This window comes from Mustela nivalis (genome assembly GCF_964662115.1).
Source record: "Mustela nivalis genome assembly, chromosome: 2".
NCBI lineage: Eukaryota > Metazoa > Chordata > Mammalia > Carnivora > Mustelidae > Mustela > Mustela nivalis.
Window position 1 is genome coordinate 22,383,525 of NC_139021.1, and position 15,382 is coordinate 22,398,906.

At 45.5% G+C, this 15,382-nt stretch overlaps 1 long non-coding RNA gene across 1 annotated transcript; it reads left to right on the forward strand.

Moving 5' to 3' along the window:
* Positions 1-4,487: 4,487 nt before the first annotated feature.
* LOC309859492 lies at positions 4,488-15,107 on the forward strand. Its single transcript, XR_014308730.1, has 2 exons — positions 4,488-4,634; positions 14,699-15,107. It is a non-coding gene; the product is annotated as an uncharacterized lncRNA (long non-coding RNA).
* The last annotated feature ends 275 nt before the right edge of the window (positions 15,108-15,382 follow it).

Here is a 15,382-nt window from a genome sequence, read left to right on the forward strand (position 1 = left end):
TAAATGAAAGCCAGGAATACTGTTGCTGCCAGGAATATTAGGGACAGGCTGCCTTGTTCTGAAATTTTGACCAATCCAGTCACTGGTCTTATACCAGTGTAGAGACAAAAGATCGCAGCAACATGGTGTGGCAGTTACAAAGGTGGAGGAATTTTGTCTTTCCTCATCTTACCTCCACTTTCTGCCTGCCCCCTCACCCCCAGAATCAATATCATGCCTGTGGATATAAATGCATAACTCTGCCCTAGGCTAATTCCATAGATCAGAAATTGTGGAGCAAATCACCTTGGAGTCTTAGGGGTGTAGGTTAGTAGTGAGGTTGGCAATTTTCCCTGTAAGAGACCTACACAGTAATCACTCCAGCACATGAGATACATGAGTCATCCTTTTTGGTACAACCAGAGTGGTCATGTGCTGACATCAGTAGGATGTTAGAGGATAGGCATTGACACTCGCTTTCTGTCTCTTTTAAGAACATGCTTAAGTGTAGATGGAGAGCTGCTGGTAATAAATACTGGGCTTCCCCTCTACCCTGCTTTCTTTTCTTATCTAAACCCTTAAAATATTTATATTTGTATATATTTAGCCATGTAAACAGGAAGATACATGTGTTCTATGTTTTAGATCAAGGGTTCTCTGAATCCTGCATATTTTCCATTTTTTTTTTTAAAGATCCCAACAAATTCTAGACTCATCAGTAGGTGACTTGGGTTCTAGCCTTTTCTCTCTTGCTCTCTGATGATCTTGGGCAAGTCATTTAGCTTTACTGAGTCTCGGGTTCTTCATCAGTAAAAACAGCAGGGGACAGATGAAGTTTGAGGTGAAGATTAGTGAATATTCTAGAAGGAGCAATCCTGGGAGGGCTCTGTGAAATCTGTGTGCACAAATGAGTAGACAGGGGACGTTTATAAGGAATGTGGATAAACACCTGGAGCATGCACATATCAGGCTGTCCTGGAGCTCGTCAGACAAAATACCCCATCAGCAAGTTGGGTTAGGTTGCAAGCTCTAATTATCTTTATAAACAACAAATGAGACGCCCCCAAACCAAATCTTTTAATCAAAATAACAGAGAAACAGCAAATTTTGCAAAAGGGCAGGAGTTCGAGTTATTTCTGCAGTCAAATCTAGAGTCAGCTAATATTATATTTGCACGTGTTCTCTGGGACGCCAGGCAGATTGACATATTCGGAGCACATAGTCCGCAAACACTTACTGAGCACTTATTATGCACCACTGTGCTCGGCACTAGAGATCAGAGCAGACATCAGAAGCTGCACGATGTCCCTGCCTCATAGAGAAAATAGTCTAATGGGAGGTACAGACAGGGCAGGAGAGTCACCATGCAGTGTGGGAAGTGCTTCCAGAGAGGAAATGCAGAAGAGGGAGCCTAGTACCGATGTGGAGGCGAGCATGTCCAGGGAGGTATCTTAGTCCGTTTGGGCTGCCGTAACTAAATACCAGAGCCAGGTGGCTTAAACAGCAGGAGTGTATTTTCTCACAGTTCTGGAAGCACGAAGTCCCAGATAAAGGTGCTGGCCCCTTGGGTTCCTGGTGAGAGCCTTCTTCCTGGCTTGTGGAAGGCTGCCTTCTCACTGTGTCCTCACGTGGCAAAGAGCGAGAGAGTGGGCAAGGTCTCAGGTGTCTCCCCTTAGAAGGGCGCTAATCCCAATACGAGGGCCCCACCCTCATGCGCGAATCTCAAAAGACCGTCACATGGCAGCTTAGGGCTTCCACATATGCCTTTTGGGGGGACCCAGTTCAGTCCGTAGCAGAGGCTTCCTGGAAGAGGTGAGATCTAAGCTCAGATCTCCTGAAGGAGTTTTTTTGGAGTGGGGGGAGCATAGATTGGCTTAAGGAAAAATGGAGGCAGGAGTAGAGAAATGTTCCAGCTGAGTACCCCAGATTACTTCCTATTTTCTTAATTCCTGGGTTTTTAAGCAGCATTTTCTCATACCTGGAGGTTCCCATCCCCCGTGCCCTGCCTGATGACCTTGTACCTGTGCCTGTGCACCCCGAGCCCTTCCCCACCTCAGGCATAGTTCATCTCATCATCCTCTGCACTCTCAAAGCAGATGTGGTGCGTCTCCGGAGAGCTTATTTGCGTCCATCCTGTCTCCTATTTCTAGCTGTATATGTACTCCTATAAGCACACAGAGCTGTACGTGTGTAATTAGGAGATAAGACAGACCCAAGTAAGCAAAGGCAAGGTCTTAATTTTTGGTGCCTCTCCAAAAGTGTCTAGCGCTGTGCCCACATATAAACCATCCCCAAAACTTAGTGGCTTAAAACAATAAAGCTCATGTTTAGTTTGTGTTTCTGTGGGTTGTCTGGCTGGTTCCTCTGGTTTAGGCAAGGGCAGGTGATCTTTGCTGGGCTCTCTCGAATGTCCGCGGACAGCAGGCAGGCAGACTGACAACTGGTGATCTGGGATGGCAACACATGCGTTGGCTACTGGCCATCTGTAAAAGGGGGCACCTTGGTTTTTCTCAGTATAGTCCTCATGATCTGGCCTCTTTACCTTTTCAGTATTTTGTCCATGAATCCTGTCGGCCACTCATCCTCATCTGTCTGTTCCCCTCAGAAGGCAGGGACGGTGCCTGTTGCACTCAGTGCCATTCAAGTCCTACCAGATGAATGAATGAGGAAACTTCGTGTGGCTGCCCAGAATAAGCAACCCTTTTTGCTGGGGGTGAGATTGAAGATTCTGCCATGCCGTCTCACACCTCGGCCGTGAAGGTTCTCTGGAGCCCCACTCCTCCTACAAAGCTCTGTCTGGACATCATCTCCTTGGAAGCTTTTCATTATTTCGTAGCCAGATTCATCAGGCTGTCTTCGGTGCTTCCACAGCCCCCTGGATAGACTTTTCCTGGAGCATGAGTCCTATCTTACTGCTTGTCGGGTCTCTTTCGCAACTAAGCTGGGAGGTCCTTGAGGTGGTGCGGTAGGAGAGATCTGCTTGTAGCGTGTCTTCAGCGTGTCTGCATTTTGAATCCTGAGCTCCGTTATTTACCATCATGTGACTTTGTATAAAATGGGGTCCATTCAATAACACTTGTTCTACAAATATTTACAGAGCTTCTCCTGTCTGCCAGGCACAACGCTGGCATGAGGGTTGAAGCAGAGTTCCCACTGGGAACTCACTGAGGGTGAACAAACAGGCAAGCACACAACTGCGTCCCTATTTATGCAACTGTGGTATGTGATGTGAGAGGGAATAACAGGGGGACCCACTGGCCTCTCCTAGGAGGTGGTTTCCAACCCGAGACTGAAGACCAAGGGAGGCCAACCACGTGAAAGTTGGATGTAGTGTTTTAAGCATTGAGAGTGATGAATCCAGAGCCCTAGTGAAAGAAAGAGCTGAAGGAAAGCTAATATGATAAGGCAGAGAGCAAGAAGAAGCATGGAGAGATGTATGTGGGGACATGCCCGTCTTGTAAATAGCGGAACCCTCTTTGTGTCAGGCATATAATAGGTGCCTAATAAGTACTCGTTGAATGAAGGAATGAATGAATGCATAATTGGAGGATTGGAATTGGTCCTGGGTCTCAACTAAGAGCTGGGCAATGACAGGGTGAGAATTCCCCGTGGTACTTTTCTTTGGCTTCTTACCCCTGTCCAGCAGACTGTGGCACACAGACCTAGTCTAATGGGCTGGGCGACGTGGAGAACACCCCACAGATGAGTTTTGTTGGCTCGCCTCACTCCACCCCAGTTCCCTGTGCTGGGGGCTTGCTTCCCCGGGACGGGGCTGCCACATCACGGGACACCATTACTCTTGCTGCCCCCTCTCAACACCACCATAACTGCCAGTCTGGTTTGTCTCTCTTGCCCAATGGCAGGACCAATGCCCTGGGGTCTCCAGGGACCCAAATTGCCTTCTTCCATGAGTAACAATTCTGCCTATGTCTGGCCACCACTTACATAAAGCTCCTCTTAGTTTCTCTGCACAACAACTTTTCTGAGGTAGAAGGTGGAAACAAATGTGAGTGACAGAACCCCCAGTACTTCACTCAGAACAGCATCTGTTTCCTGGTGACTAAGGCTTTGTCACAGGTCCAAGCTTCTCTGCTGACCCCCTTCCCAGTTAGGGTGATAGCCGTCTCAGAAGGCTTCTCAGTCCCTTATGCAAATGTCCTGCTGGCAGCCCCGCTCCACCAGCTCATTAAATATGTTTAGCCATACAGGAATCCCAGAGGTAGACACAGCTTAGCCTCAGGCTGGGATCCCCGGTAGGTCTGAGGCTGCCTTCTCTTCTCCTCCTCCTTCCTCAAAAGCCTTAACTGTCTTTTCCCTCTTGAGGAAAAGTCTGGTGAAGGCATTTGAGATATGGGTTGTTGATGCAACATGATGTTTCACGTCTGCTAGAGGCCAAGCGGAAATTCGAGAGAGTCACTCCTGACATGGAGGGAGGTGTTTTTGAAATCACGTAACAGGGGCATCCCTCTGTCTTGTCCTTGCTTACAGCTGTTCTTTCAGGGTATTGTGCTTGGTGCTGCCTACCGCAGGGGAACGGCCGTGGCTGTGCTCAGTGAGCAACAATGCTGTGAGTCACTCTCAAGCTGAAAGGAGTTTGGTTTGCTCTGTCAATTAACCATCACAACAAGACTCGGGCGTTGGAGCCGGCATACTTGGTGAGAATCCCACTTGATCACTTACAGGGTTGATGAACCTGGATCACATTGTCTCCCTGTGCCTTGCTTTCCTCATCTGTGAAATGGGTGCAGCAATAGGAGCACTGACCTCAGTCAGCCTCCATCCCTTACTATGTGAACTTCAGCAAGTTATCTTATCTCTCTGGGCCTCAGTTTCCCGACAGTCAGGACACCTGCCTTATCAGGCTGTCATAGGCGTCCCCCAGGAAGCCCTTAGAACAGTGTCTGGTGCAGAGTAAGCGCTGCACGACTCTCGGCCATTCTTGGGGATGTCATCGCTGCCAGCGCCGACCACACAGGCTGAATGAGGTAGAAAGCCGGGAGAGAGCCCGCCCGGCCCCGAGTGCATCTCGGCCAGGGCTTTTACTGGGGTAACAACAACGCGGCGCCCTCAGTGTGTGCGGCGCCTGTGCTCAACTCTGCATGAACTCCTTGACGTGACATTTACAAGTATAGGAGAGGGAGGGAGACTTGTTTTTCACTTCCACACACTCCCTCCAACGACCCAGTTTTCTCCAGCATCTTCCGTGAGGAATGGCAAAAGCTTTCATGCGTGGAGGAGCTGTCTTTCGTCACTGATAAGGGAAGGAACGAGAGAGAGGAACACGGCCGCACCATACTAGAGCATGGTGGGTTTACGGTGTCACGTTAGGGGTGTTCTGATTTCTCTGCTCTATAAAACACCCCATATAAACTATAAAATAAAATATTTACATTTTTACATACCTAGAAGTACTGGGTGGGTAGACTGAAGTGACTTGGTAGATTTCCAAATCCACGGAGCTTGGGGGATTCTGGTTTTGCTTCACCTGATGCAAACCGATACTCCCTGGGTTCTCCGGAAAGCACGTTTTTTCTGCTTAAGTGATTCTTAGTGGGGGGGCTGGAGACCCTATCGGCTGCAGAAGAGAGCCCGAATCGAGGCTGCTGCGGTACTTGAATGAACAGTCACTCAAGTTTTTGATAAGTGGGAACATTGATATATATGTAAATATATAATTAAATTTTCTGTTTACATGCAAAGGAATTTTAAAGACATGCAATCTAAAAATTTTGACTTACAGCTGGTTAGTTTTCTGAGCCACCACGGAGACAGAGCTAACACCCTGCCAAAGTTTAATCATAAACTGATAGCTGTAGCTTGGGCAGGGGTTGGGGGGGGGATCCGATTTAATAAGACGACAGATAAGTCAAACGCCCACAAATGGTAATTTATGGCTGCAAAGGGCAGTGTTTTAAAATCACCCCAGTGAATTATATGTTTCTGAAAAAGTAACTATGTATCTGAAAAATTATGTTCTTCGGTAATACTGTAGACAATATTTTTTTGGCCGTGTTGCCTCACTAAGGTTATAAATAACCTAGCCCTTTCTACTTTTATTTCCCTAGATTAGCTAGTTGCCACCAGCTCCGGTTTCCTGGCTGTAATTGAACAGAATTCCATTCTGTTCAGCTGCAAGCGCTGTCATTCCTCCTCACTGTCACCTCAAGGAGATGTGTGGGGCACGGGTTCCCGCCGCCCCTGTGGGAGCCGAGTGCCTTGGGGAGCCTTCGTTCCGATCCAGGTTGCCCTTGCTGCTTTCCCGTATCTACTCCAGAGGCCACGCTGTTGGGAGGAAAGCACAGGTGTTTCTTGGCCCTTCCTTCACTCAGTTATCCGCTTGCCCCCGAAGGCCTCCTACCTGCAGAGCGTTGTGCTAGGAGGGAGGCTGGAGAGCCCGAAGATGAGTCCAGAGGGGGCTCCCCTAGGTGTGCATCGAGGGGGAGCAGAATACACCAGCCCCAAATGGGCCGCGTTGGCCTGTGGGTTCTTTGGAGCTGAAGACAGTCATGGCCCAGCAGACTCCGGAGGGGCTGTTTGTTTTCCTTCCCCGCTAGGGCCTGGCATGTGGCAAGGGCTGCGTGACTGTTTGCTCTTATTGTTGATACTGTTACTGTGAGTGCCCGCCTCACGGGTCATGTGAGAAGGAATGAGATAAAAATCGTGTAAAGGGCTTAATTGCTTTGAAAGAGTGTAGATACCGGGCCTGCCCCTGGAGAGAACTAATACCACAGTAGCTTTTTATCACAGAGTTGTCTGCATGGTACGGCAAACATTTGTCTCCCAAACATTTGCTCTTCTCATCCTCCTGTGAACGATCTTCCATCCCTTCCAAGCCTCAAATGCATACCCCCTTGTCCTCAGCTCGGGACGGCATCTGAGCCTCAAGGGCCTGTCTTTGGGCCTCGTGTCTTTGGGGCTCCTGCATGTCTGAAATTGGTTTTTCTCCCGTTACTCTGTCTTATGTCAATTTAATTACTAGACCAGTCAGAGAAACCAGAAGGGAAAAGAGAAAAGGTTTCCTTCCCCACAGCATCCACCTGGAAGAAAGGGCACCTTTGTCTCAGGTACACAGAGGAGCTTCCTCAGCTACTGAAGAGCCTGGTTAGGAGCCCTGAGCACCCTCGGGAGAGATTTTGTCTCAGGGAACAGCTGCGTCTCGCTGCCATTTAGCCATCAGATGCTGTGCGGGTGGGGCCTAGGGCCTGAGGGGTTTTGTGCATCTTCTGATCTTAGTCTCGCTAAGCAGGGATTCTTGAGAATGATGCTAGCAGCATCAGTGGGGTCAAGGGACAGCGGCCGACTGTATTTTCTGGAGGTGACCGCGGGAATATCTTCACCCCCCCCAACCCCATTCTTCTAAAACGTGAACTTGCCACTTCTCAGCAGAAGATGGAGTCCACTTCTCTACTCCCTTGGGTCCCATGAGTGCTTTGACCAGTAGAGGGTGGTTGAGGTGACACCGGCATTTCCCTAGCCCCTCCACGTCCTGGTGGCCCCCACTCTCAGCCTTGCAGAGGCCGGCATCCACGGAGACCTTGAGACTCCCCCGTGACCACCAGGTTGTGAGAAACCCACGTGGGGAGGCAGGAGAGGAAGGTGCAGGCACCTTGTGAAGGAGCCGTCTCAGAGACCCGGTGAGCCCTCAAATGACCCCCCTGTCCTAGCTGTCATCCGGCTGCAGCCACACAAAAGCTCCCAAACTAGACGACATGCTCAGCTGTGTCCAGTCAGGCCACACAGAATCATGAGTGGCGAGGACACTCCTATTGTAAACCACTGAGTTTTGGGGCACGTTGTTGTATAGCAGTGATACCCAAAATACCCTCCCCGGATCCTGCCACGTACGTCGAGAACAAAATCCCATGTTTTCAAACTGAACGTTCTTTCGCTTCTTGCAACTTCATTGCCAGGAACTAGGGCCGTTGAGGAGACGAAGAATGTAGGCTGTGATAGAAATGTCATTGTAATAGATTCCTGGTGTGCGGTGTTCACGTTTCTCACGAGCTGGTTTTTGCTTTGTATTTCCTCACTTCTCATTTTACCTTGTTTCCGCCTGTCCTGCTCTTTGACGGAAGATGCATGAGAACCTATGAACTTCGTGTATTCATGTATTTATTTCAGTCATTTGGTCACGGAGGGGACAGTTACTGAGAGCCCAGGACTGCTGGCCATGGCGGGGGTCAAAGAAAAGGAAGCACTTTCCCTGCCCCTGTGAGACGCGCCACTAGTCAGGGAGACACGCAGAGGAACAGTGAGTGATACCACACAGGAATGCCTCAGGAAAGGTAGCTATGAAGTCCTTCAAAGGAAAGGAAACTGCCACCATCCCTCTCCTAAGGCCACACGCAAGAGAAATCTTGAGGGGATTTAACGGGGCTGAGTCCACGCCACCACACTCTGTGCCTGGGACGCTGCTCTCTGTGAGGCCGGGGCCTGCTCTGTGGCCTCTGAAGATGGTCAGTAGAGCAGCTGGCTGCCGTCTGCTTGTTTGCGCTGCCGCACTGGTGACCGGCTTCCACTCTGACCATTTGAAACCATTCTCTTTCCCACTCCGCACAAACAGTTCCAGGTTCAAGCTCCAGGGGCACTGAATCATCTTCCTTCCTTGGTTTTCTTTGCCTTTTATCGCTCACTGTCTCCTCTGTGCCCGTTCGACTTTCTTCAGGGGGCTGGATGTTTCTTGAAGGTCTTCTTCTTCTCTTTCATTCCTGGTATGGGTGGTATGGGGCACCTCGAACTCAACACGCACTTCACAGTTGATTGATGAATACGGAACTGGGTTGACCAGATCCCCAAAATCAAATAAGTTGTTCAGGTACTGAGAGGAAGTCTTAGGAGTAGTAAGTCCTTTGTGGAACTCTTGGTACATGTCAGGCATGGGGCTCTAGACATTGACTTAGTCGGTTGTTACAACTCAGTAAGGTAGGTGACATCATTGTTAATTTGTAGCTGGGGAAACAGTCTTAGAGGGCCAGTTGCCCTGGTCAAGGTCATATGGTGAGTGAAGCCTGGGTTTCAAGTCCATGGGTCTTCAGCTCTGATGTTTGTGTCTCTACCCTGCTGCCCCCTTGCCTTGGCTTTGCAGTTCATTCCACCCACCAAGGGGCGGCTGCCCATCAGATAGAGTGCAGTTTTTATGTGTCTGGTTTCCCAATTTCCCCCTACTTTCCAGTTCTAAAGCTAATATGCTTGGGTTTAAATTTAGCCATCTCTCGTTCCCAGCCCCTAACTTAGTTTGGATATCATATCCAAAAATTTGGATCCAATGTGTATATTTCTTATGGAAGCAAAAAAAGTGCAAACCTTCCAGCATCTGTTACTTATAATTGCTCTGCATTAAATTACAATTTTGGATTTAAATTTGAAAAAGTACATTTCAGTACCAAGACTTTGATGTGGAAATGAACAAGGGTAGGAAGTAATGGATACCCTCCATATTTTTCTTTAATAGAGGAGATGTATAAAAAAATTCCAAGTCAAGGGAAGGTGCCCTGGTGTTTGTCCTTAGTCTTTGGAAGACATTGTAGAATGTCATACTCGTGCTGATGTTGAAGACCAGAACTGACGTCCCTAAATCTAGATTGGTTAGCCTTAAGATTTTACCCCAAGCACTTCCTGATTGCCATTCTCAGTCTACAGTGGCTGTAGCAGGCCCTTCTCCGTGGCATCGAGCCCAGGTCCTGGTTAGGAGAGCCACACAGAAGCTGATACCGCACGCGCTCAGAGTCCTTTGGTCAGGGCGTCTGTCCTTATGAATCCAACGAAGGTGGCATGGTTTGGTGGAACTCACAGAAATCAATCAGAAAAAGACTAATTGGATAGAAAGATGAAGAAAAGATCTAAATAGGGTATAATCATTTGCTAGGGCTGTCATAACAAAACACCATGAACTTGGGAGCTGAAACAACAGAAATTTATTGCTCAAAGTTCAGGAGGTTGGGAAGTCCAAGATCACAGTGCCAGCAGGGTTGGTCTAACCCTTCTCTTGGCTTGTAGTGGCTCCCACCTCCCTTGTGCTCATATGACTTCTCCTTTGCTTGAGTGCAGGGAGAGGGAGTGAGCCATCTTTCTAGTCTCTCTTATTAGGACACTAATCCTATTGGACTAAGGCTCCACCCTTCTGACCTCATTTAACCTTAATTACTTCCTTAGAGGCCTCAGATCAAATTCAGCCACACTGGAAGAAGGTTAGTGCTTCAACATATGAATTCTGGGGGGACACAGACATTCAGTCTATCACACAGGGCATTCACAAAAGCAGTAATACATGTGATCAGAATACAGGCATTATTGTACTTTCAACAACATTGGTGAGAGCTAATGTTAATGTGGAGATTACTGGATCCTAAATGTTGTTGTAAGCATTTGGTGTTCCTTCACTCATGGTATTCTTAGAAGACTTCATTGGCTTGGTAGTTTCCATTGCTATCTTATCTGACAGAAGAGGAGCCTAATGCACAGAGAGGTTGGGCAACTTGTCCAGGGTCACACAGCTAGAAAATGGCAGCAGTGGAACTCAAGCTCAAGATCTGGCTTCTGAACCCGTGCTTTTTTTTTTTTTTTTTTTTTTTTTTTAAAGATCTTATTTATTTATTTGGCACAGAGAAAGAGAGAGAGAGCCGGAGAGCGCAAGTGGGGGAATGGCAGAGGGAGAGGGAGAAGCAGGCTCCTTGCTGGGCTGAGAGCCTGATGCGGGGCTTCATCCTAGGATCCTGGGGTCAGGACCTGAACCGAAGGCAGACACTTCACTGACTGAGCCACCCAGGCACCCCTGAGCCCATGTTCCTGACAACTCTCTAAGATGCTCAGACTTACTCATAGATACAAACCGGAACAATACACTAACTTTAACCACTGGGTTGATACAAATCGAAAAGCAATTGAAATAGCCAATGCTGGCAAGAGGGTGGGGAAAATGACATCTTTACATACCTGGGGTGGAAGTGGAAACTTTTGAAAGGCAAGTTGACGATAACTATCTAAATTAAGTTTGTGTGCATTTATCCTTTGAACCAGTAATTCAACTTCTGGAAACTTACTTTATAGAGATGCTTACAAAATTATGACAAGATAGTGCAAGAATATTCACTGCTCCTTTGGTGTGAATTAGTCAAAAACCTGGAGTCAATGTAAATGTCAACCAGTGGGGCAGGGTTTAAATAAACTGTGATAATTCGATAAAATGTGGATCTGGGAGCACTGATATGGGTATATCACAAACATATACCAATAATTCGTAGAACTTCGTTAGCATTGCCACAATGAATTATTGCAGACTGGGTGGCATAAACAACAGAAATTAATTTTCTTATGGTTGTGGAGCCTTGAGGTCCTGGAGATCTCTCTCCTTGGCTTGTGGATGGCCCCCCTTTCACTGCCTCTTCTCGTGGTTTTCCTATGTGTGCAGCCCTCATGTCCCTTCATACGTCTTAATTTTCTCTTCTTATAAAGACATCAGTCATGTTGGATTACGGTCCATACTAAGGGCCCCTTTTACCTTCATTACCTCTTTAAAGATCCTATTTCTGGGTGCTTGGGTGGCTCAGTCAGTTAAGCATCTGCCTTCGGCTCGGGTCATGATCCCAGGATCCTGGGATCTAGTCCCACATGGGGCTCCCTGAACAGGGAGTCTGCTTCTCTCTCTGCCAGCTGCTCCCCCTGTTCGTGCTCTGTTTCCCTCTCTCTCTGACAAATAAAGTCTCTAAAAGGATAAAAAAAATAAATAAATATCTTCGAAAAATAAAGATTCCCCTATCTCCAAATATAGTCACATTAATGGGAGTTGGGACTCCAACAAGAATTTTAGGGGACACAATTCATCCATAAGATAAGTGAAAAAGAAAGACGGATAATCTTGTAATTAGTATAATCTTTTATGTGTAATTTAGACAGATACATAAAGGCTGTATACGCATTGACTTTTTTTTTTTTTTTTTTTTTTTTTGTAAAGCTCTCCAAGGAACTTGGAAGCAGTCTTACTTGGGGGGCAAAACACTACATGACCCTGGAGAGTGGTTGAGGGTAAATGCCTGTTTTACTTTTCTTTCTGTATCTAATATTCTCATCATGTGGAAGCATTGCTTTATTTACTGTTCCAGTGTCTCTTACGCGGAGAGACGGGTGATGCATCATTTTCATTTTTGTCAAAAAACTTCATAGATCTTATTAAAATAAAAAGTATATATTCTTAGAAAGGAAAAACAAGAAAACCAAGGGGGAAATGGGCAGAATGTAGGTGGAGAGATTACTGGTTTATCCTTCCTTCCATTGTTTTTAATGTGTTGTGATATATTGATGGACTTTGTTGTTGTGTTTTAAAGATTTTGTTTATTTATTCATGAGTGATACAGAGAGAGAGGTAGAGGGAGAAGCAGGCTCCCTGCTGAGGGACTCGATCCCAAGACCCTGGGATCATGAACCCAGCTGAAGGCAGATGCTTAACTGACTCAGCCACCCAGATTCCCTACTGATGGGCTCTGAAAGGAACTTCTATAAGGTTTCCTAACCCATGGTCCTCTCCCATTTTTCATATTATTTCAATTTATGAAGATTTCTTGAAGGTTAAGCTGTATTAGGAAAGTGTTGTGCCTTCTTTTCCCTGGAAACTGTCCAACAAGAAAAAAAGACATTACTATCAACTTTTGACTATCTCCATTCTATTGATCTGCTTTAAGGATTAAGCATAGCAAATTATTAATCATTGCCCACCTTCTGTTACCAGTAGGCTCCTGGGTCTCCTTCTCAGATCAGCAGTGTGTTCATTAAATGTCAAAGAATTTTACCGTTTGTTCAAAGGAAATGTGATTGGGAGGGAAGTGGGCCACAAAGCAGAAACTACACGACCTGTCTCCAAAGCGAAATCTCCGTAATGTTTCATCGCTTGCTGCTGGGTATTGACAGCTACTGCTTCCCTCTAATAGCTCAGAGCCTTTGAATGGGAATATTTTAACAGATTTGACCCATGGGGAAAGAGAAGAGGAAATGACTTTTATCAAGGGCCCACCCCGTACCAAATACTTTACATATATTTTCTCATTTGACCTTCACAGCTATGAAATGAGTATAATTACTTCCCATTTGCAGATGAGGAAACAGAATCAGAAGGTTAAGGAAGAATTTCAGAATCTAGCAACTGGGGTTTGGGTGGAACCAAAATCCATTACCCGGGTCTTTGCGTTTGGAAGCCTGTGTTCAGCCCTGCCTCTGTCCATACAAGGGTTCTGGGGGGCTCTGTGGCTCCGGGCTTCAGGGGTTGGTGACACAGAACAGAACAGCAGGTCCGAGGCCTGGGTTTCTCTGAAACAGGACCATGCAAGAATTCTCACTTCAGGGAGCAGTCACCAAGGGAGGCCCTAGTTTGAAGGCAGAACAATGCTGCTGGAGGCGTTTCCACTAATTCCTTCTTTTTACACGAGGGGGAAAACGAAGCCCAGAAAGGTTAAGTGAATTTTACTCTGATTTCTTGTATTCCCAATTTCTTCTTCTTTTTTTTTTTTTTTTGTAGATTTAAAGAACAAAGTAGCAGGTTCTGCGGTGCCAGGAGCTGGTTTGCTGGGGGATTCTCTGTGGGCTGTGTGGCCTCATTCCTTTCTATCAGTCGGAGTTGATCTCATCCGGGGTTTTCCTATCAAGATTTCATTAAGAAATGAAAGTTTGGAAATCCTCACTTATTTTATTATATGTAAATATAAATATATATATGTTCATGGTAGAAATATAGAATATATATGTGAACATAATATATTTATATATTGAATATATATAAATATATATATTTATATATATGAATATAAGTGAATATATATGAATATATTTATATTCATATATATTCAATATATAAATATATTATGTTCACATATATATTCTATATTTCTACCATGAAATATAGAATATATTTATATTCATATATATGGAAATATAGAATATTTATATATTCATGGTAGAAAATTAAACATATACAAAAATGTGAAACAAAATGAAATTCCACATAATTTCTCACTCCAGAAATCAAAGTTTAGAATATAACCTTTCAAATGCTTTGCTGTGATATAAATGAATTCACCCCATGCGAAACTATACAAAAGTCTGAAACGAGGAAAACAACAACAAAAACAACCCAGATGTCAACAATACTGATCTTTTCTTTATTTAAAATTTTGATATTTTGTTCATCATGGATTTTTTTTTTTACATTACTTTGATTTTTCAGACACTACATTGAAATATGATGTTACTGAATTTTTTGGTGCCCCCTAAATTGAATACTGAGGGGAATTCTGTTCTCCTGTGTCATTGTGTCATGCTTGCCCTGGCCTGGGAATACATACATGACCATTAAAAAGGGTTTTATTTTCAGCTTATTTTACAACATTGAAAAAATCATACTGTAATAAGAGTTTACACTTCTATGGCAATTACTATTTATTTCTATAGAATCACTGTTCTTTGTACTGTGTATGCGTTCACTCCATTTTTCCAGCAGCCCAATGAGGTAGGTACCGATTTATATCATTTCCACTTTGCAGATGGACAAACTGAGACTTCGGGAGTGAAAGTGCCCAAGGCCTCATGGCTCGTGAGGGGCGGAGTGGGGATTTGAACTTACACAGTGGGACTGCTACGGTGTGTGCTCTAACCTACAACGAATTCTCTGTCTCTCCTTGAGCACGGTGTCCGTTTGCCGACATATTTTCCTTACTCTGTCATGGGCATTTTTCAGTTTCAATATGGAGAACTCCACCCACCTTTGGATGCTAGATGTGAATGAAAACGGCAAGGAAAAAACCCCAACAGCTCTCAAGAGCACCTTGACAATGCCCCCTCCTTCAGCCAGCGGCATTCCCTCCACCCCTGCCCTGTGCCCATCAGGATCAATCCTCTCAAGCGGACTTCTGACCATTGCAACTATAGCTTCTTCTCTTTTGTGCCAACGCTTTTATTTTGAACAGAATTGACTTGAGCCAGCAATCTGGCTGCTGTGTATGCAGAGCAAAGCCACCTCTTCACAAGCTTAGGGGAAACATTTGGAGCACAGATTGCAAAGCACCTGAATTTGAAATGTTTATTTCTTGGCTGGCTTTTATTTTCTTCCAACTATCAAAGAACCCTGGCTGAAGTTGACGCATTAATCACTTGTCTAATTTCATTTCTTAAAACCTAGTTATTTTTAAATGATAAGTAACATGATTTACTGCCCTTTTTGATTTAGAAACCTGTTCGAAATGCAGCGTGGTGTCTGCCTCTTTGTTAGCATAGTCTTGGGATGCTTTTTGGGATAATTAAATGCTTATGGTTCTTTCATCTAAAATGCATGTTCATTATCGATATAGTTCATGCACTCTGGACCATTTAATTTAGGTATTGGCTATTTCTAGTAAAATGCAATATGGTTGGCATCCCTAGA